Below are 24061 nucleotides of genomic sequence, written 5' to 3'. Positions count from 1 at the left end.
AAAACAAAATAGGTACAGGCACTAGCTTTCAGATGATAGCTGTCCTGCAATGCTATCGTCTCAGATATCGTTTGCTGAATCCCCATGAAGCATATAAAAATATTTAATTCTAAGGTTCACTGTACGTTATTAACTTTTGTGGTTTTCAGGACATTGAAAATAATGCTGTTTCACTGTATGCGCCTCATTTATCTCGTCAACGTATTTAGATTTGCTTTATTATGTAACTGTTATTAAAGATTATCTAGGGGCTGTAAGAAGGCATAGTTCAGCCGTCTTACACTCCTCCAATTATGGTGAACTGTTTATTCTTCTACTAAGCGACCGACCATCGTCCAAATTCCCTGCACTGGGGATTTTCCATTTTCTGGCCACGCTGGCCGCCTTTGTACATGGTGTAGTGTAACGACGCAAGTTTTGTATGAATGATTTTCTTTTAACGTATGACCATGTGCAGACTTCGTCACCTACGTCAGATACAACACACTTCAAAATTATTTAAATTCTTTTTAAATTGTCTCTGAATGGTCCTTGAACGAAACTGTAAGGCATCATCATTTGAGGCGTATGCGCAGAATTACGTCACTCTATCTAATTTGTTTGCACAAACTTTTTTCAATTTAGATGTCGTTTTGTTTCTTCTCAGAAATTATATTAATGCAAGTTATCTGATTTAACAAATATTAGAACCACATTGAATAAACTTTCCAGATTCAAACTCGTAATGAACGTTGTCAAAATTAATAATCAATTCATTCACATAATTCTTCATAAATAATTTCTCGGAACACGTATTTGAACTTTAGCAGTATCCACTAGTTTATTATCTTCCTACATATAGACGTGAACCTGAGCCTTGACAAGATACGGCTGACCATTTACAACATGATTAAATTTTCTATGACGTCATTGTTGTACAAAATTACAAAATCTTATTTTTTCAGTTTTTTAGAAGCACGACGCAACAACTCGGTTTCAGGATCTTCTGTTGCTCTCTGGCTGTCGACCCGCGACGTATAGTGGCCAGCAATTTTCTCTCTGGCCCCGGCAGTGAAGATGCTGTCTCCGTTCGTTGCGCCGCCCACTCCGTACATGAAACATAAAAATTTAAATACAAAACTTTAGACAATTCACAACAATTACAAAGATTACAAAAATACATAAACAAAACACTAAATTAAATTTATATTCACCTACAAACTGGGCTGACACTGGTGGATGGGTGACGCTTCAATTTCGCGTCCCACTACAATGGGCAGGGCCATACGGGAGGTTTTGCTGCACGGGCCTCGCCGATCCTGGGCCCACCGTACAAAACAAATTTTTCTTACTTCCTAACAATTCTAGGTGGCCAAATAACTCGCATACATACACGGAAAATTACAGTGGTCACAATTGTTTGGCTCCCCAGAGTACAGAGAATTGATACAAACACGAGGCTCACAAAAACAATTCAAAACGTAGCTGTAGTGATAAAAAGCCGTGACAACTGAGTAACATGAAGACATAAAAGAAATTTCAGTTTTGCCGTGTTGGACACAGCACCATTCCGTCGGCGCCCGCTACGCAATCACGACGGATGTCACATTTGACGAGCTTCGCGGTGGATACATCGGAAGACTCCGTCTTCGGCATTCAGTAAAGAGGCATGGACGTCCAAAACCTTGGTGGCTATTTGTCGTTTCGCCCATTTCAACCATTTCCCGTAGACGCTCATGACACTAGCTAGCGAGCAGACGACCAGGCTAGCCGTTTCTGAGATACTCGTTTCCAGGCAACGGGTCATAACAAAGTGTCTTTTGTCAATGTCGCTCACGGAATTGAATTTATTCAATAGTCTCCGCTCTGTTTATATTGCTCCATCACATGCCGGCACGCTATCAGGCGACATTCCGTTTCGTAGAGGACAATGCACATAGTGATTTGGCTCATAAGTGTACAGTGTGGTCCATTGATCGTGACCGGGCCAAATATCTCACGAAATAAGCGTCAAACGAAAAAACTACAAAGAACGAAACTTGTCTAGCTTGAAGGGGGAAACCAGATGGCGCTACGGTTGGCCCACTAGATGACGCTGCTATAAGTCAAAATGATATCAACTGTGTTTTTTAGATAGGAACCCCCATTTTTATTACATATTCGTGAAGTACGCAAAGAAATATGAATGTTTTAGTTGGACCACTTTTTTCGCTTTGTGACAGATGGCACTCTAATAGTCACAAACATATGGCTCACAATTTTAGACGAACAGTTGGTAACATTTAGGTTTTTTAAGTTAAAATACAGAACGTAGGTACGTTTGAACATTTTATTTCGGTTGTTCCAATGTGATACAAGTACCTTTGTGAACTTATCATTTCTGAGAACGTATGTTGTTACAGCGTGATTACCTGTAAATACTACATTATTGCAATAAATGCTCAAAATGATGTCCGTCAACCTCAATCCATTTGGCAATACGTGTAACGACATTCCTCTCAACAGCGAGTAGTTCGCCTTCCGTAATGTTTGCACGTGCATTGACAATGCGCTGACGTATGATGTCAGGCGTCGTCGGTGGATCACGATGGCAAATATCCTTCAACTTTCCCCTCAGAAAGAAATTCGTGGACGTCAGATCCGGTGAACGTGTGGGCCACGGTACGGTGCTTCGACGACCAGTCCACCTGTCATGAAATATTCTCTTCAATACCGCTTCATCCGCACGCGAGCTATGTGCCGGACATCCATCATGTTGGAAGTACATCGCCATTCTGTCATGCAGTGAAACATCTTTTAGTAACATTGGTAGAACATTACGTAGGAAATCAGCATACATTGCACCATTTAGATTTACATCGATAAAATGGGGGCCAATTATCCTTCCTCCCACAATGTCGCATCATACATTAACCCGCCAAGGTCGCTGATGTTCCACTTGTTGCAGCCATCGTGGATTTTCCGTTGCCCAATAGTGCATATTATGCCGGTTTACTTTACTGCTGATGATGAACGACGCTTCTTCGCTAAATAGATCGCGTGCAAAAAGATCTGTCATCGTCCCGTAATGTATGTTGTGCCCAGTGGTAGAACTGTACACGACGTTCAAAGTCGTCGCCATGCAATTCCTGGTGCATAGAAACATGGTACGGGTGCATTCGATGTTGATGAAGCATTCTTAACACCAACGTTTTTGAGATTCCCGATTATCGCGCAATTTGTCTGCTACTGATGTGCGTATTAGCCGCGACAGCAGCTAAAACACCTACTTAGGCATCCTCATTTGTTGCAGGTCGTGTTTCAGGTTTCACATGTGGCTGAACGCTTCATGTTTCCTTACTTAACGTAACTATCCGGCGAACGGTCCGGACACTTGGATGATGTCGTCCAGGATACAGAGCAGCATACATAGCACACGCCCGTTGGGCATTTTGATCACAATAGCCATACATCAACACGATATCGACCTTTCCGCAATTGGTAAACGGTCCATTTTAACACGAGTAATGTATCACGAAGCAAATACCGTCCGCACTTTAAAAAAACGTAGTTGATATCCGTTTGACTTATGGCAGCGCCATGTAGCGGGCCAACCATAGCGCCATCTGGTGTGGTGGTCGCTGCTGGAGAGAGCAACTTCCTTACATCTGGTCAGCCACTACGGTCACAGGTTCGAATCCGGCCTCGGGCGTGGATGTGAGTGTTGTCCTTAGGTTTGTTAGGTTTAAGTAGTTCTAAGTTCTAGGGAACTGATGACCTAAGAAGTTAAGTTCCATAGTGCTCAGAGCCATTTGATTTTTGTCAGACACGTGGAATTCTTGTCTAGCGTGCTGCAGGTCCTTATACACCATCACGTCAATGGAGTCCGGTTGCAGTTACCAGCTACTTACTAGGAATCCTAAGAAGAATTTCAGGTGTTCAAGGTAACCTCTAAGCTTTTATCATGGCAAATCAACGGAGTTTCACTTATTTTGGTATTAATGCTGAGGGCAGCTTTAGCGTACCTCTTAAATTTTACACGTTGCACCTAACCTGGTAACTGGGGATAACGTCTACATCTACATCTGCATCTACATATATACTCTGCAATCCACCATATGGTGCGTGGGGGAGGGTACCTCGTACCACAACTAGCACCTTCTCTAGAGCGCTGTTCCACTCCCAAACAGCACGAGGGAAAAATGACTGCCTATATGCCTCTGTACGAGCCCTAATCTCTCTTATCTTATCTTCGTGGTCTTTCCGCGATATATGAGTTGGCGGCAGTAAAATTGAACTGCAGTCAGTCTCAAATGCTGGTTCTCTAAATTTCCTCAGTAGCGATTCACGAAAAGAACGCCTCCTTTCCACCAGAGACTCCCACCCGAGTTCCTGAAGCATTTACGTAACAATCGCATGATGATCTAACCTACCAGTAACAAATCTAGCAGCCTGCCTCTGAATTGCTTCTATGTCCTCCCTCAATCCGACCTGATAGAGATCTCAAACACGAGAGCAGTACTCAAGAATAGATCGTATTAGTGTTTTATAAGCGGTCTCCTTTACAGATGAAGCACATCTTCCCAAAATTCTACCAATGAACCGAAGACGACTATCCGCATTCCCCACAACTGCCATTACATGCTTGTCCCCCTTCATATCGCTCTGCAATGTTACGCTCAATAATTTAATAGACGTGACTGTGTCAAGAGCTACACTACTAATGGAGTATTCAAACATTACGGGATTCTTTTTCCTATTCATCTGCATTAATTTACATTTATGTATATTTAGAGTTAGCTGCCATTCTTTACACCAATCACAAATCCTGTCCAAGTCATCTTGTATCCTTCTACAGTCACTCAACGACGACACCTTCCCGTACACCACAGCATCATCAGCAAATAGCCGCACATTGCTATCCACCTTATCCAAAAGATAATTTATGTAGATAGAAAACAACAGCGGACCTACCACACTTCCTTGGGGCACTCCAGATGATACCCTCACCTCCGATAAACACTCACCATCGAGGACAACATACTGGGTTCTATTACTTCAGAAATCTTGGAGGCACTCACATATTTGGGAACCAATCCCATATTCTCGTACTTTTGTTAGGAGTCTGCAGTGGGGCACCGAGTCAAACGCTTTCCGGAAGTCAAGGTATATGGCATCTCTCTGATACCCTTCATCCATGGTTCGCAAGATATCGTGTGAAAAAAGGGCGAGTTGCGTTTCGCAGGAGCGATGCTTTCTAAAGCCGTGCTGATGCATGGAGAGCGACTTCTCTGTCGCCCGTGTGCTTCTTTTTTTTTATTATTATTTCACTTTTACGCCTAATAAACTTGCTTCCTCCATTTCTGTGTTAATGACAAGAAAATTCTTATTAAGTACTGCGCTAAGTTGTTCGTTCTATAGTGGCGGCTCCGGTCAGGGAAAACCGTCGTAACGACCGGGAGAGCGCCTTGCCGACCACACGCCGCTCCTATCCGCATCCTCAGCTGAAGATGACACGGCGGTCTGATGGTCCCGATGAGCCACTTGTGGCCTGAAGATGGAGTGCTAAGTTGTTCGTTCTAAGAAACGTTATTAAGAATAATCAACCAGCCTTTCGACTCTCTGTCGCTCCGTTACAGTATTCAAGAAGGAAAAAAAAAAATGAAATGACCGTGTGGCATTACTGGTCGGGATGCTACTTCTGGTGTTGTTTGGCCGCCTACTGGCTGACGCCACTGAGGCGACTTGATCAGGATGAGATGAAATGTTTAGCACAACTGAAACACCCAGTTCCCTAGAGAAAAGAATGACGGACCTGGGCGGGAATCGAACCCGATACCCCACGACGTAGAGAAATCGATGCTGCCCACTAGCTCACGGGCTGCAGACTATTTATGAAAAACTAATTCAAGACACAAAGAAATTTAGAAGCCCAATTCATAAACAGAAGTTCCTGAAGAGAATACTTGACAACACTCAGTGCGGACAAGAAAACATAAATTATCCCAGTTGGAAACATTTGACTGAAAAAAAATTAGGTTTGTCTGAACTCTCAGGAGTAGGAAATGAAAGACGTGAAAAGGAACGAAAGAAAAAATGTCAGTTGGAAAAAATGACATAGTGTCAATAGCGTTTAAGTGTTTTATTGATTACGTTCCACTACATTTGTTTCTTTTTCATAACGAATAAATGAACATAGTTAACCAATCACTTAATCTACGGTCAGTGTGTGTCATGTTTTTTCAAGTCTGCACCACAACATGCGCACAGGGCTACTAGCTAAGTTTTTGAATTTAAGACACTTCAGGAGTAATGGGAATAAAATTAATTTTATTACAACCTTTTTTAAAGCCAGAAATCGTCCATATCAAAATAAAATCTCTTCTTAGACAGTCAAGAAAGATAAAAAAGCGGATGTGTAGTGCTGTAGTGCGATGGACTAAAGCATAATTGTAAGAAGGACAGAAAGCACATTTAATTAACGAGATCTTTTGTCATTGAGGCGTAAAGAATGGAAGCTCTCTCACACAGGATTCGCTGCAGATAATGTAAGTGGACAGAAATTGGAATATTCGCAGTAGAGAAATATCAGAGACTTAATTAAACGTTGTGCAAGAAGAAGAGGTTTGCCAGAAATGTACTGCAGGATTGAGGGTATATTATGAGACAAGAAGCTGCGGTGTTATTGCTTCTGCAATTGTGTTTGCCGTAAGATCACGAGTCCAGAAATATTGTTAATATTATATGAATGGCCGTATTGTCTAACATGGAAATAAAATTCCTTAATTAGTTCTTCTCCGTATGTGTTCCAGCTGGCGAGGAGAATTATCTGAAACGAACATTTCACGCGATCGTGCTCGGGGCATACGGAGGAGAACGTGTTGTCTGCGGCTGGGCGAGCATCAGCAGTAACGGCTGTTCGAGAATCTACGGCTTTATTAATTCCCTTATCGCGCCGGCAGCGGCAGCTTAATTCTTTTTTTCTACAAAATAATTAAAGTTGGTCCGGACAGAAATCCGCGGCAGTCCGGCCGGGGACACGCCCTGGGGCGTGCGACCGTATTAATTGGCTTAATTAGCGACTGCAGGGCGCCATCAGCAGCAGCAGACGCACCCAGACTGCTTTCCGCCCCACCGCCTGCGTTCGCTGCGCCTCGCACAAGCGGCCTCGTAGGGTCGCCACCTTTTGTTACGACGTCGGTTAAATGCACGCATGACAAGCTGCTTGAAATTATCTGCTCCCTACAGGCAACGCTCCAAATATTTAGTTTTCCTTTCTACTTCGTAACATTACCTGGAATACGTTCTTGGTCCTATTGCTTGCAGTAGACACACGACGTGCACCACATGCAGGTGTTACCCAGGGGAGCGTCTTGGGACCTCTGCTGTTCCGGATCTATATAAATGACCTGGGTGACAATCTGAGCAGTTCTCTTAGGTTGTTCGCAGACGATGCTGTAATTTACCGTCTAGTAAGGTCATCCGAAGACCAGTATCAGTTGCAAAGCGATTTAGAAAAGATTACTGTATGGTGTGGCAGGTGGCAGTTGACGCTAAATAACGAAAAGTGTGAGGTGATCCACATGATTTCCTAAAGAAATCCGTTGGAATTCGATTACTCGATAAATAGTACAATTCTCAAGGCTGTCAATTTAAGTAAGTACCTGGGTGTAAAAATTACGAACAACTTCAGTTGGAAAGACCACATAGATAATATTGTGGGGAAGGCGAGCCAAAGGTTGCGTTTCATTGGCAGGACACTTATAAGATACAACAAGTCCACTAAAGAGACAGCTTACACTACACTCGTTCGTCCTCTGTTAGAATATTGCTGCGCGGTGTGGGATCCTTACCAGATGGGATTGACGGAGGACATCGAAAGGGTGCAAAAAAGGGCAGCTCGTTTGTATTATCACGTAATAGGGGAGAGAGTTGGGATGGAAGTCATTAAAGCAAAGACGTTTTTCGTCGCGGCGAGATCTATTTACGAAATTTCAGTCACCAACTTTCTCTTCCGAATGCGAAAATATTTTGTTGAGCCCAACCAACATAGATAGGAATGATCATCAAAATAAAATAAGAGAAATCAGAGCTCGAGCAGAAAGGTTTAGGTGTTCATTTTTCCCGCGCGCTGTTCGGGAGTGGAATGGCAGGGAGATAGTATGATTGTGGTTCGATGAATCCTCTGCCAAGCACTTAAATGTGAATTGCAGAGTAATCATGTAGATGTAGATGCAGTAATTTTTCCTCTGACGTACTTTTGTAGTGACGGTCTTAGATAATTATTTTTATTCAGCGACGAGTCACGTGATACCGGTTAGTGATCATGCGCCGAAAGGAAAGAGGAGGGAGGGGGGAGGGGGAGCGAAGTGCTCTACGATAAACGCTTATTTACTTTTGTCTTGGAAGATGGGCTACAGCATCTTGCAAGAACGAGGGGACTACACAGTTAATTAACTGTGTAGTCGTCGAACCTAGTGAGTGTGAAAACTAGCAATTATCGGCTCATCTTGTGATTCAAAAAAATGGTTCAAATGGCTCTGAGCACTATGGGACTTTGACTTCTGAGGTCATAAGTCCCCTAGAACTTAGAACTACTTAAACCTAACTAACCTAAGGACATCACACACATCCATGCCCGAGGCAGGATTCGAACCTGCGACCGTAGCGGTCGCGCAGTTCCAGACTGTAGTGCCTAGAACCGCTCGGCCACCCCGTTCGGCCATCTTGTGATTCGTGAACAGAGTATTCGCTATAACTAGCTTAAATTTATTGCAGAACTCCACTAGTCTTTTTCCTCTCTCATTCCTGCTACCAAGCCCATATTCTCTCGTAACTCTTTCTTCTATTCCATTCTCTACAACCGATTAGATTTTCATCTCGATTTACGTACCGGATTACCTGTTCAACATACTCATACACTACTGACCATTAAAATTGCTACACCAAGATGAAATGCAGATGATAAACGGGTATTCGTTGGACAAATATATTATACTAGAACTGACATGTGATTATATTTTCACGCAATCTGGGTGCATAGATCCTGAGAAATTTGTATCCAGAACAACCAGCTCTGGCCGTATAACGGCCTTGATACGCCTGGGCATTGAGTCAAACAGAGCTTGGATGGCGTGTACAGGTACAGCTGCCCAAGCAGCTTCAACACAATACCACAGTTCATCAAGAGTAGTGACTGGCGTATTGTGGCGAGTCAGTTGCTCGGCCACTATTGACCAAACGTTTTAAATTGGTGGTAGATCTGGAGAATGTGCTGGCCAGGGCAGCAGACGAACATTTTCTGCGTCCAGAAAGGCCCGTACAGGCACTGCAACATGCAGTCGTGCATTATCCTGCTGGAATGTAGGGTTTCGTAGGGATCGAATGAAGGGCAGAGCCACAGGTCGTAACACATCTGAAATGTAACGTCCACTGTTCAAAGTACCGTCAATGCGAACAAGAGGTGACCGGGACGTGTAACCAATGGCACCCCATACCATCATGGCGGGTGATACACCAGTATGGCGATGACGAACACACGCCTCTAATGTGCGTTCACAGCGAATTCGCCAAACAATGATGTGACATCATGAGGCTGTAAACAGAACCTGGATTCATCCGAAAAAATGACGTTTTGCCATTCATGCACCCATGTTCGTCGCTGAGTACACCATAGCATGCGCTCCTGTCTGTGATGCAGCTTCAAGGGTAGCCGCAGCCATGATCTCCGAGCTGATAGTCCATGCTGCTGCAAACGTCGTCGAACTGTACGTGCTGATGGTTGTTGTCTTGCAAACTTCCCCATCTGTTAACTCAGGGATCGAGACGTGGCTGCACGATCCGTTACAGCTATGCGGGTAAGATGCCTGTCATCTCGACTGCTAGTGATCCGAGGCAACTGGGATACAGCATGGCGTTCCGTATTACGCTCCTGAACCCACCGATTCCATATTCTGCTAACAGTCATTTGATCTCAACCAACGCGAGGAGCAATGTCGCGATATGATAAACCGCAATCGCAATAGGCTACAATCCGACCTTTATCGAAATCGGAAACGTGATGGTACGCATTTCTCCTCCTTACACGAGGAATCACAACAACGTTTCACCAGGCAACGCTAGTCAACTGCTGTTTTTGAATGAGAAATCAGTTGGAAACTTTCCTCATGTCAGCACATTGTAGGTGTCGCCACCGGCGCGAACCTTGTGTGAATGCTCTGAAAAGCTAATCGTTTGTATATCACAGCATCTTCTTCCTTTCGGTTAAATTTCGCGTCTGTAGCACGTCATCTTCGTGGTGTAGTAATGTTAATGGCCAGTAGTGTACATCTTCTTTCTCTCTTGATTTTCTGCATCCGTCGTCGACATGAATAGCCGTGCTATTGTAGTCAGTGTTGGTTTTCTGTCGATTCTGATGAGAACAACCCTTTCAGAGAACAGTTCACAGTAACTCATTCTCTGTTCTGCCTTCTGCTGTGTTGCTAGAGGAGGCCGAAATGCACGCGTTTAATTACACGCAGACTGGCGTGAGGTCCGTAACATTACAAGGAAATGAGAACTTAGAAAAACGGACGCAGTTGCTGTAATACTTAACTTTAATCCATAATTGGTGTACATCTCTCTTGACTGTACATAATTTCCATTTCAATATACACTGGTAATGGGCCTTGCTAGGTCGTAGCAAATGACGTAGCTGAGGGCTATGCTAACTATCGTCTCGGCAAATGAGAGCGTAATTTGTCAGTGAACCATTGCTATGAACGTCGGCTGTACAACTGGGGCAAGTGCTAGTAAGTCTCTCTAGACCTGCCGTGTGGTGGCGCTCGGTCTGCTATCACTGACAGTGGCGACACGCGGATCCGACGTATACTAACGGACCGCGGCCGATTTAAAGGCTACCACCTAGAAAGTGTGGTGTCTGGCAGTGACACCACACCTTCCTATTGACAACGAATCCTACTTTCGTTATACCCTTTTCTGCTGTTGTTGATATTTCCCTATACTCTTCCTCCCCGGAAATTCTTGCCTTTTCCCCATTTCATTTCACTGATCCCGACTATATCTTGAATGAGCCTTAGGATTTCTCGTTTTAGGTTTCCTAACTCCCCTACCACGTTCAAACTTTTGACATTCCACACCTCGATTCATAGAACGTTATCCTTTCATTGGCTATTCTATCTTTTTCCCCTTCGTATACCCTTTCCGGAGATACGAATGGGGGACTAGTCCGGAACCTGTTGCCAGTGGAGAGAGCGTCAAGACAATTACTCAGTTACGGGCTACACATCTTGTAGATACACGTTATGTGTGTTTAGTGCAGTGGTTTCCACTGCCTTCTGCAGCCTCGTGTCGTTGGCCGTTGCTGTTTCTTCTTCCTTTTAGGGGTAGTTTCCCACACTAAGGGCAAGAGGGTGCCCTGAACCTCTGTCCTAACTTCTGCCCTCTTTGACAAGGCTGTTCGAAAAAAAAAGGGATGACACCATGACGTAGTATGTGGTTCTGTCACACAATGATCACTATGATTACTACAGTATACATATGCTAAATAGTCGTTAAGGCCACTGTGCAATTGTACATAACTGAAAACCTATTTTTTAGAAACATCGATAAAATCTATAATCTTTTCTGATTACATTGATATGTATTTCACTGGGTTTAGAAAGAAAAATGACTGCTTAAAATACATTTTGGAGTTAGAGTCGTATACTATGCCTTGCCGCCTTTACATCAGTTACAAATAACTGTTGCTGTTTGTTAAACATCTGGAAAATATTTGCTTCTAGCGATTCTACACGAGATATATTGTATATGTTTGTAATACTGCGGATTCCGAACATCTGTAAATTATCTTTAGTCTTGTTTATTTTGGTGTTGGTGAAGAGTTTTATTAACGTGCTATAGAAAGCGTTTTACGAAAATGCTACTGATTTTTGTTGGTGGAGATATTCTGTAGTATGGCCACTACCCTTATCAAAGAACACTTCGATAGCCTGTTATGAAGTTATATCACATTACTCGCATAATTTTACATATAATGATGAATTAAGTAAAAAACTACATTGTCTACATTGTTATGTAGATATAATGTCTTTTAATAAATTGAATATATATTTATGTACAATGTACTCGTATTTATGTCTCTAGTACACACCTACTAAAAAAGAAATTTAATATTCATCACTCGGACCGGCAGCTATTGTGTTTTTTATGTGATCCTAAGGTGTTACAGCACCGCTATGCCACCATCAATGGGTTTTCTTTACATAAATCTTAATTTTAAATTACATGGTTTTTCAGGAACCTGACTCAACAGTTTTGTCTAATGAAATCTGCAGTAACTGTCCATGATTCCCGTGCCCTTCTAAAAGGAGAAGGAAGGAAATATGACAGTACTTTTCTAAACATATTTTCTCTGGCACTCAATGGACAGATATATATACAGGATCTTTCAGGGCTAACAGTTAGACACATATTATGCACAACGATTTATTTGAATTAGTCTGTACTGCCACCTTCTATAATATTTCATGTTCGTTCTAAAAGAACTTGCATAGGCAGTTAAACTAGTCAAGACATGCGAAAAGTTATCTTTTGTTCAAAATACTCAACGAAAATGTTTTATATGACTGATTTTCTAACAGTAAAATGAATTAGAACCAGAACAAACTGAAATGTATGAGGTATGTCTTTTAATACTGCTAGAGCAAAATGCGTTATCAGCAATTAAGCCATTCAACTTTTAGCAACACAATGCACATCACCTTACTGGTCGATTGTCATCACAGCACTCCCTAATTTAGCTGATGTCATACTTGTGATAACTTAAAGAACACTTTTCAGTAGTCAACGTTTTGTTCCGAGAGCCGGGGCTGTAAATGACAACTGCCACAGCACTCCTTTTTCATTATGGAAGCTCATTCAACAATCTTCCTACATTACATTCGTGCCCTTTTGCAGGCGGAGCAGACAGCGAGCATACGGCAGTAGGCTGCAGACATTCGCCTCCCTCCCAACACATCCACGTCACGCCAGTTGGCATTGTCACGTAGTCTCCTGAGTGAGATAAAGGTGGCCGCAAAGAGACAAAAAGCCATTGTCGCATTGAATCTACACACACACTACAGACGCACTGGTTACCCACGACTTTATCACCCAGGCTGCGAGTTTGGATGACTTTTTCTTTGGCTGAATTTCTCATAGCAGTACGACGCACTTAGGCTATATTCATGAAGTTACAATATTTCACAGATTTCATTACTTGTGTAACTACTGTCAGCCTGAAATCTGTGTTTTGTGGCAAACTCTCAAACTGTACCTAATTTGTAACTAGTGTCTTTGTACAAATAAAGGCACCAGAAGCACTGTTCCAACAGATGGCACAGGAGAAGAATTCTTGGCAGGCAGCAACAAACCAGTATAAAAATGGATTTCCCAAAATACTGTGTAATAGGTTTTTTTGATTCTGATTTATGATTATCATCATTATCAATTTTTATGTTTAGTCGATTGACTGAGAGCATCAATCGTGTGTGTGTGTGTGTGTGTGTGTGTGTGTGTGTGTGTGTAAAGTAATATGGTAGGTGAACAGAGTTCGACTCCATATATACGTTAACATTGGAGATGATATGTTTGATGAAATGACAAGAAAAGACCTCTCGCTGTAGGCATAAACACTACCAACAAAGATACTGTTATTTGACAGGGATAAAAGCCACATTCTTTAATAAAGAATGTCACGTTCCCAGTCATCACAGACGTATATCTTCATTTCAAGACCCCATGACTGCCACAGTGAGGCTGCTTTTAAGCTGTTCGAGCAAGTCCTCTGCACCGAGACAAGTACTCTTACTAAGATTTCCCTCCTAATTTTCGAGAAACAACCAAACACAGATTCTCCATTCTCGAGCATGACCACCAGAGCAGCTGTTATGAAGGACGGCCGTGGCTACTCTGACATATGAATATAATACATCCACTAAATTGACTGACTTCAAATGAACAAAATCTATGGGGATGAAATCAATGAAATACAGCAATGAAATGCTAATAAAGAAATTCGTTCAGAAACGCTAAATTACCAATAAACATATACCGCTGGAGAACGAATGATTCCAGTGTTTGGAAGTGATGGAAGGAAACTCACGGACACTGGAAATTTCTGTGATATTTAGAAGCTAGCCTAAGGCGCTTGATGGTATATTCATTGCGGTAAGCAGGAATTTCGGGTTTAAAAACCTGTCCTGAAAAAAAATTCTCATTTGTCATGACATATTTTCTAAAAGCTTTGGCACAAGGGTAGAGAGGAACCACATGCGTGAGGGAGATGACTGTTTCAAAGTACAGATATTGTCCCTTCTCGAGTTTTAACCCTCTTTGTCATTTTTCAGTTGGGTAATACAAACGAGTAAGCGTTTTGCCTAAATAAAATTAAAACTTGACATGTTTGTGGGTGAAGAAGAGGGGAAGACAAATCACCGCATATTAACACCGTAAAGTATATGTTGCGTGGAGTCTGGAATAAAACTGAAATAAAATTTTGTATTTGACGACGGAAATTTAAAAATGGTCACACATTTCCTGGTAACAGACGACTGATAGCCCTGTCAGATGACCAAAAGCACTAACTATACTCTCTGATTTCATTGACATGCTTCATCGTAATTACCTCATACTTCACAGAATATCAATCATTAAGATTTTCTTTACAATAATAAGTAAAAGTATGCCCAATAGTTATTTCAAAAAGTGCTGTAGTAAACTGAATGCTCCCTATTTTGAAAGTGAACCGACATTGAGCCAGCAACAGATTCTTAATTTCAGTTGCACTAGGCTATCTACCCTAATGTTGTAGAAAGATTAAAGCCACGAGGAACCATTACATAAAACAGAGCAGAAACTTGCTCCAAGGGATAAGGAGAAGTATGATTCTTCTAATTAATTGCAACTTCCGCTATGAAAACGCTTGAAGTACATATATTTCTGTTTTTTGGATAGCCATACGCTTTACTAGTATCTTGTTCTTCGTTATAAGCTCTCGTAGGATTTTGTCTCCGATACCTCACTGCATGAAGTCATATTTTATTGCATATGTGCTCCGATGTTTTCTAGGAGTCTCTTACTTGAAGTAAAACTCTTTTTGGTGAAATTCTATTTTTATTAGCAATCATTCTGTTTTAGAAGAGTAATTCAGTTTCTGTTTTTGTTTTCTGTTGTTGTAGTAACCAAACTCAATATAGACTGAACATTTTTGTTATTCACTTACATTGTTTAATAATATTTTTTCACTTCAGTTATTATTACGAGCTTCCGGGAGTACTTTTCTGCGACACTGTATGGACAACACTTGATGATTCGCTGGACAGGACTATAACGTCATATAAAATACAAATATTCGCACTGATATTTTGGCGAGATTTTTTGTCGCTTATGTCAGCCAGTTTATGGTACTTACCTTACGCTCTCTGGGATTGTATGGCACATACATTTAGCCTGTCACCCCTACGACTTTGTAGTAATTTTCATTTCTTTCCTGAGAAAAATTTCAAGTCACTCGAGAACATCTCGAACAGACTGGAACATTCTACAACATTCTCAAACACCCTGAAATATTCTAGAATGTTCTCAAACACTATAGACATTCTAGAACATTTTGGAACATTCTACACATTCTCCAGCATTCTCGAACAGCCTAGACATTCTAACCTGGAACATTTTGCAGCATTCCGGATCATCTGGCTGTTCTGCCGCTAAGATGTCCAGTGCTGTGATGCATTTTTCGACATCCTTATCTTCGAACACAACAGAATAGCTAGTCTGTCTATAAGATAAAAGTGTATCAAAATCCCTAAAATAATTCTTGATATTAGCCTTCACATACAGTCAGAAATATGCGACAGGGGACTATAATGTAATAATGTGTACAGACCTTTAAGATAAAATGTTTTTCTTGCTAACTGCCTCTAAATAGCTGTATGCAAAACATTTAAATAATTTCAGTAATTTGTATGAATCACGAATTTCCCTTCTACGCTAGATACTTCACTAGAAATGTAAGTTACTGGCCTTTAATTACTTATATGAATGATGTTATATGAACGCTTGGCATCTCTTCTTTCGCACATGCAGCAGATATCATTACTTCCTTCCCTTTTCTTTCCTTTCTCTCCCCTCTCCCTTCAGTTTACATAATTTAACTGCTTGATCTTTTTGTTAGTAAATGCCTTATAATGATGTGCCGACTTATAGCTGAGCCAGATTGAGGCTTCCGCAATGTGTAAAGTGAAGTGCAGTATTAATGCCTATGGATATTTACTAACGGCTAGAAAATGAATTGTAACGCTAAAGTTACAAGAACTCTGAAAGACTTTTAAGTAGGAAAGATTGTCTACTATTCTATAGTACGAAGTAAGAACTCTCTTTCTGTAATAGTACTGTCAGATAAAGATGATACATCAGATAAAATGTGAAAAAATTTTAGTTTGTATCTTTCCCTTGATCCTGGCAGTTATAAGATCTTCCCCATCAAAGTGACTTCCATTTACTGGCGTCATCGTGGGTACTAATGCTTTCTCGAGACTTTGAATGTAACAGTACGATTGAAACTAGTTAGCTTAACACGCTAACAGTCTGGAGTGCACCGCCAATAACAAATTGACGAGGGTCTAGCATTATTGGATCCCACTGAGATGCCACTTTCGGTGCTCTAAGCGTTGTGCCGGTAATTTCTGAGCGAGCCATAGTTGTAGGAAATAAGTCTAACGCTTAGCTCGTACGCTTTATTGTTACTGTTGTTGTTGTGGTCTTCAGTCCTGAGACTGGTTTGATGCAGCTCTCCATGCTATTCTGTACTGTGCAAGCTTCTTCATCTCCCAGTACCTGCTGCAACCTACATCTTTCTGAATCTGCTTAGTGTATTCATCTCTTGGTCTCCCTCTACGATTTTTACCCTTCACGCTGCCCTCCAATACTAAATTGGTGATCCCTTGATGCCTCAGAACATGCCTCAGAACATGTACTACCGCCGGCCGGAGTGGCCGTGCGGTTCTAGGCGCTGCAGTCTGGAACCGAGCGACCGCTGCGGTCGCAGGTTCGAATCCTGCCCCGGGCATGGATGTGTGTGATGTCCTTAGGTTGGTTAGGTTTAATTAGTTCCAAGTTCTAGGCGACTGATGACCTCAGAAGTTAAGTCGCATAGTGCTCAGAGCCATTTGAACATGTCCTATCAACCGATCTCTTCTTATAGTCAAGTTATGCCACAAACTGCTCTTCTCCCCAATCCTCTTCAATATCTCCTCATTAGTTATGTGATCTACCCATCCAATCTTCAGCATTCTTATGTAGCACCACATTTCGAAAGCTCTCTATTCTCTTCTTGTCCAAACTATTTATTGTCTATGTTTCACTTCTACGCTTTACTATGTACTATAAAAATAATCAAACGAGGGGAACTGGGGAGAAACATGATGTCGAACGTATCAGTGAAGCTGTGACTAACATCGTTGCGGACACTTTAGGGCGAGTGCTTGCCAAATTAGGCTGTAGACTGGACATGTACCGCGTGACTTACGCGTCACACATTGACCGTTTGTAAACATGGCCCAAATAAGTTCTTGAGCTGCTGTTTCTATACTTGTAATCATACAATGCCTTACTTCAATACAATGTTTAGATAATATTTAATAACCTTGTATTTGACCTACTTATGGATTGTTTAGAAGTATATAACAATGTGAAAGGTTATTACTCTTTGAACGTCTTGATTGCTGCCTATAGACAAAGTCGCATCTTTGAACCAACCCAGATGACAACTAATTTAAACCAGACAACAAAGTCATGTACTAGTCCCAAGTCTTTATAGGTAGTGACATGTTTGTCTTGTTTTATTATAATAAACAATGAGAGAATTACACATGTAGTATGTTTTAGTGGTGGGAAATGGACGAGGAAAGAAGGTGAAACAGAAAAACGACACTAAAAGCCGGCCGCGGTGGTCTCGCGGTTAAGGCGCTCAGTCCGGAACCGCGCGACTGATACGGTCGCAGGTTCGAATCCTGCCTCGGGCATGGATGTGTGTGATGTCCTTAGGTTGGTTAGGTTTAAGTAGTTCTAAGTTCTAGGCGACTGATGACCACAGAAGTTAAGTCCCATAGTGCTCAGAGCCATTTTTTGACACTAAAACTTGTCAGAGCCATTATATTTCTCTGTCGTGTTCGGCCCAACATTGCCCTACACAAAAATTGTATCATATAATTTGAGAGATTCTGACAGCTCAATTTTTCTTCCAGACTTAGTTCTGGCGTATTACAAGGAGCACTGCGGAAGCTCATTCGTCACGCAGGGTCTCAAAAGAAGCAGCTGTCGAGCTCCGCTCATCAAAAATATAGCCGTGGGGGGAAGCACGGGCGGCGCCCGCCGTTGAGGGCGCTCCTTCGGAAGACTTATTCGGGCACTATCAAGGACGACTGCGCTGATGCGCGCGGCAGTTAATCCTCGCTTGGTCCGTGAGCGCCCCTAATATTTTCCCACTACTTGTTGACAAAAGAGCGCCCGCCACCACTGAGGGTGGAGGAACAGTGCGCCTCGACTTTCGCCTGGCGCCGTGACGTCAAATTTAGAGCAGGTTGGCTGCGTCCCACTGTGCCGGGTCGCCGATTCTTGTATAATACATCAGCGTTACGTAGACGGCTGTGAGCCTAGGGGTTCTGCGAGGCGCGGGGGTCGTAAACGTTATTGCAGGCAGCTCTCTGCTACAGTCAGCCGGGCTGTACCGCCCCTACGGAGCTCCACGTAGGCCAGCCCGCTGCACACATAGCAAGTCCTGAGTACCAGAGTAAATGAGAGAACACAGAAGGGTAGAAGTACGGAGCGTAGTAATAAAGTTTTAATTATCAACTCAAGAAAATGAAGCTACGAGTTTGAAACTTGATGCTGATGATAGCTCTTCTCTATATGTTCTTGAGATAAGAGGAGAGCTGTTTTACCTGATTTGCAAGATATATGCTTCGCAGTGGGAGACAATTACGGGGATTCGAAAAAGCGATCCTTTAATTTTGCTGCGGAGAGTACTTTAAATTCGGGACTCCGACTTCGATGTGGACGTCGCGTCCCGTACACAAGTATGCAGTACATGGAATGTTGTTGTCCGCTGCCTAGATGTTACGTTTCTGTCTGTTTCTGTTTTTCTCCTCCATTCATAATGTTCACTAGCACCTCCAGTTGACACAATGGGTGGAATTTTTTTTATTAAAAACGGTATCCACGCATTCCTAATAAATAATAGTAGTAAGCAATGTGCACTGACCCAACTACAACTGACGTGTTAAGTGATATAACATTCTCGTCTCGATCTGTAGAATGCCAGTTTTGTTCTCCTCATTACGACACAGCCCTGAGTAGTCCCCGCCCAGAGATCCTAACGGGGGACTATTTTTACCTCCACAATACATTACGCAAGAAATCCATCATCATTTAACCATAGAGAAGAGCTGCGTGCCCTCAGGAAGAAAGTAGCGGATGTAGTATCCTCTTGTTTTCGTCCATTTGCAGCACCACCAGATCTAGGCCATGTTGGCTGATATTACAAGGCCAGAGTAGTCATCATCCAGATTGTTGCTCACACAACTACTGAATATTCTGCTGCCCCTCTTCACGGACCACATGTTTTACTGGTTTCTCAACAGTTACCCCTCCATTGTGGTTGTACCTGCATCATTGAGCCACGCAAGCCACCACACCTCGGCAACATCCGTATTTCATGCTGGGTTTGGTATACTTATACAGTACATGACGAAACAATAGCTACTGTTAGTGAAAAGAGCCTTAGTATTGTAAGCAAGGTACAATATTTTTGATAGGAATTTTTGTGGAGCGTTGTAAAAAACCGATATGTGCGATACGCAATGTAAATATATAACATTTAACTGCCTCTTTAGAACTGACTTACGACTGCGCAAGCAAATGCGCATAATCTTGATCATTTCAGTTGGAGATGGCTGTGACACTCAACAGAGAAACTAGGCTATGCCTGAGAATACTTACTCCCAATAAAAATGTCTGGGCGGTCGTTCATAAATAAAATGGACTTGATTTGTTCATTTAAATCGACAAAACGGGATGCCAGCGTCCACGGTGACGACAGCGCGTGGCAACGGAACTGCTGCTGATTGATAAGTTAAGTTTCTCAGTACCAATAGTACCGAACCGCCATACAGAATGGAGTAAGTCTATACCATTTGAGGAGCGCTTGTTCATTGCTTTGTTATAAGCAGACATTTTATTTAACAGTTTTCATTACGATTTATTAATCACTGATCAGGGGCAACTTGAAACTGAAGTACATAGTTCTTGTGAAAACTGCAAACAAAATTCCCATTTGCAATTATTCATTTCTTGAATGAAATTTTTGCTTTGCAGGGGAGTGTGCGCTGATACGAAACTTCCTTCCAGATTTAGCTGTATGCCAGACCAGGACTCGAATTCGATGCCAACCTTTTCGTGGGAAAGTGCCCTGCCAACTTAGCTACCCACACGCAGGCCAATTGTTCATTGTTTGCCTTATGTTAAATGTGACGCTAATTTTAAATGTTTCAGGACAACTATTGTGGTGTGCCTACTGGGAAAATGTCAATCTCTCTCTCTCTCTCTCCCTCTCTCTCTCTCTCTCTCTCTCTCTCTCTCTCTCTCTCTCTCTCTCTCTCTCTCTGTGTGTGTGTGTGTGTGTGTGTGTGTGTGTGTGTATGTGTGTGTGTGTGTGTAGAATGACAGAGAGACTAGGAAATATATGTAGGGAGGGGACTGTAGAAACAAGTGGTTCAAATGGCTCTGAGCACTATGGGACTTAACTTCTGAGGTCATCAGTCCCCTATAACTTAGAACTACTTAAACCGAACTAACCTAAGGACATGACACACATCCATGCCCGAGGCAGGATTCAAACTTGTGACCGTAGCGGTCGCACGGTTCCAGACTGTAGGGCCTAGAACCGCTCGGCCACTTCTGCTGGTGAAGAAACAAATACTTTTAGGTATTTGAAAATGTGGTGAACTGTCTTTGTAAAGTTCATTGAGTGTTCCAAACATTGTTTTGCTGTACAGTGTTGTATTTTCATACAAGACTCTCTGTCCTTGTGTCATTGCTTTTTGTATGTGATAGTTCTCCACTATTGTGGGTTTTTGATAGCGAGTATTGCTTTCTCCGGATCTTAAGGTCGGTGTCAGTGTTGTTTGGGTGGTAGTTTTCCTTTATGACATAATCTGTGAATGTGGTGTCTACTGTCACCTTAAGGCTCTCAGGGGTTCAGAAGATCTCGTTTTGAATCTCAGCACTGTCGGCTTATGTAGACAGATTGGCACAGACTACAGGTTAACTGATAGGTACTAAATTTGGAGAATTTGTCTTCGGAGGTGATCTTAGTGTTTAAATTTTTCTGTACTGTGTTGTTTGTGCGGAATATTTGCAGGTCTTTTCTCATCTGGATGCTACCCACCTTGTGAATGTTTTTGTTACTGTATGTTAGCATATGACATGCTGTGTTTTTTTGTGAGGTGTTCGTAGTTCCCAGGGGTTGTCAAGTGTTTGTGTTCCTGGTTCTCTGTTGTAGCGGATGATTTGTTCACGTTTTGTTCTTTTTTAATTTGCCTTTTATTATTTTATGTTGCACCCATACTCTCTGGTGTGTTTTGTTTAGTTCCTGTGTGTAGTTCAGTTTGTCCAGAGTTCTGTTGCATAAGGCCAAAATCAAAACAACCCAAAGTTTAAACAGTCGACATGGTAAAATGTCAAGAACAGCTTCAAAGATTCTGGAGTATAGAAGCTCCGATTCCTGGCACTAATATGCTACTGTGACACCACTGCAGCCATAGACACACACACACACACATACACACAACACACACACACACACACACACACACACACATAACCATAGCTTTCATAATTCAAGATAAAATGATGGGGATAAAGAAAAACGCAGGGAGCACCAAAATAACCTATAACCCACAGTGGAAAATCGAGAAGTGCACATTCGTCCTCCCGCCGGTGGACAGTTTGATGATGGCTCAAAAGGGAAAGAAGTTATAGGTGGAGGCAGAGAATTCACCACAAAGAAATTGTATGGGAAATGGACGGTTGCCATGTACCGACGGTAATATAACCAACCAACAAAAGGCCTTCAAACATGCGAACTTGGGAATGAAACATGCTTATACTTATTTACGAGTCGAATCGCAGTCATAAAAGTCGCGTCAAATACGTATGACAGGAATAGTGGTCAATGCTATACTTGTACTTGACATTTCAAAAGGAAACACTGAACTGCAATCAACAACACAGTCCGTCGCCATCTGCCGGCCATAATATGCAGTATAGAGGTGCTCAGCAAGCAGCCTTAATAGTATATGTTTTACAGCGCATACTTAATGTTAGATGTCTCTACAGGATTTCTAAATGGCAGCTAATGACATCGAATTCTCACATTAATTTTTTTAAAATTGAAATCAACATAAAAGTTTCAGAATCAATGAATTTTTCACTTAAATAAGTATTAACACCCTTTCAGTTGTGTGATATTATGCTTTTAAAACAAATATTGTACGGACAACACTGAATTTTGCTGTGTTGGTCCACCTCTTTTCCCACCATATACAATGTCGCGATTATGTATTGCATCGAATGTACAAGCCCTTGACAGGCTGAAAGGGATGGAATGCATACTATTCTTACCCTGTCTCAAGAAAGTCCATAAGACGTTTTCCAAAACTGAACAGCCGACTAGTGCTAGCGATATAGGCGTTTGATTGTATGCATCAACTCGGTGTCACTTCACGCAGTACATTTTACATTTCTATTATAATTTCGAACTTGCAGAACAGGTGTAGTTCTGACGTAGTATTGTCCATGGAATTATCACGCTAAAATGCTCTTATTTCTGCTACAGATGCAAAACCACAACAAGAAGGAAACTGAGAGTTCCATACACACTTTGACAAACAGTGATGCTACTGATGTAGCGCTTGTTGCTGCAGATGGAACCGGGGTAAAATGAAAGAACCGGTGCTCGTTGAGAGGTTCAGAGGGAGCGTAAGGGAAGAATTGTAGAAAAAAAACCCAGGAAAAATGAATGTAGTAGAAGAAGACTGGGTAGTTTGAGAGATGAAATAGTGCAGGCAACAGAGGATCGAATAGAAAAGAGAAAATACAAAAATACGGTAAAGAAGCAGGCGATAGGGAATACAAAGGCTTAAAAAATGAGATTGACAGGAACTACAAAAGGCTAAGGAGGAAGGGCAAGAGGACAAATGTATTGATTTAGAAGCATATATCATTAGGGGAAAGATAGATACAGCTTATAGGAAAATGAAAGAGGCCTTTGCAGAAAAGAGAACCACCTACATGAATATCAAGACCTCAGATTGAAAACCAGTCCTAAGTAAAGAAGGCACAGCTGAAAGGTGGAAATGGTATATAGATAGATGTACTTGAGCGTAGTATTACAGAAGTGGAATACGGCATAGATGAAGATGAGATGGGAGATACGATTCTGGCAGAAGAATTTGACAGAGCACTGGAAGATCTGAGCCGAAACAAGGCCTGAGGAGTAGACGACATTCGGTTAGAACTAATGATACCCTTGGGTGAGGCTGCCATGGCAAGACTCTTCCATCTCGCGAGCAAGAAGTTACAGTCAGATTTCAAAAAGAATATTAATAATTCCAAGTTAAAAGAAAGTATATGTTGGCTGGTGCGAATACTACCGAGCTATTAGTTTAATAAGTCATGGTTACAAAATATTAACGCGAAGAATGGTAAAACTGGTAGAAGCCAACCTCAGGAACGATCAGTTGTATTCCGGAGAATTGAAGGCAATACTGATACTGCGACTACTCATAGAAGATAGGCTAAAGAAAGGCAAACCCACGTTTATAGCTTTTCTAAAGTTAGTGAAATCTTTTTCCAATGTTGACTGGAGTATTCGCTTTGAAATTCTGAGGCTAGCAGGGGTAAAATTCCAAGAGCGAAAGGTTATTTACAAATTGTACAGAAACCAGACGGCAGTTGTAAGTGTCGAAGGGCATGAAAGGGAAGCCGTGGTTGAGAAGGGATTAAG

The sequence above is a fragment of the Schistocerca americana genome, chromosome 5, assembly GCF_021461395.2.
Source record: "Schistocerca americana isolate TAMUIC-IGC-003095 chromosome 5, iqSchAmer2.1, whole genome shotgun sequence".
Classification (NCBI taxonomy): domain Eukaryota; kingdom Metazoa; phylum Arthropoda; class Insecta; order Orthoptera; family Acrididae; genus Schistocerca; species Schistocerca americana.
This window is presented reverse-complemented; position numbering follows the sequence as displayed.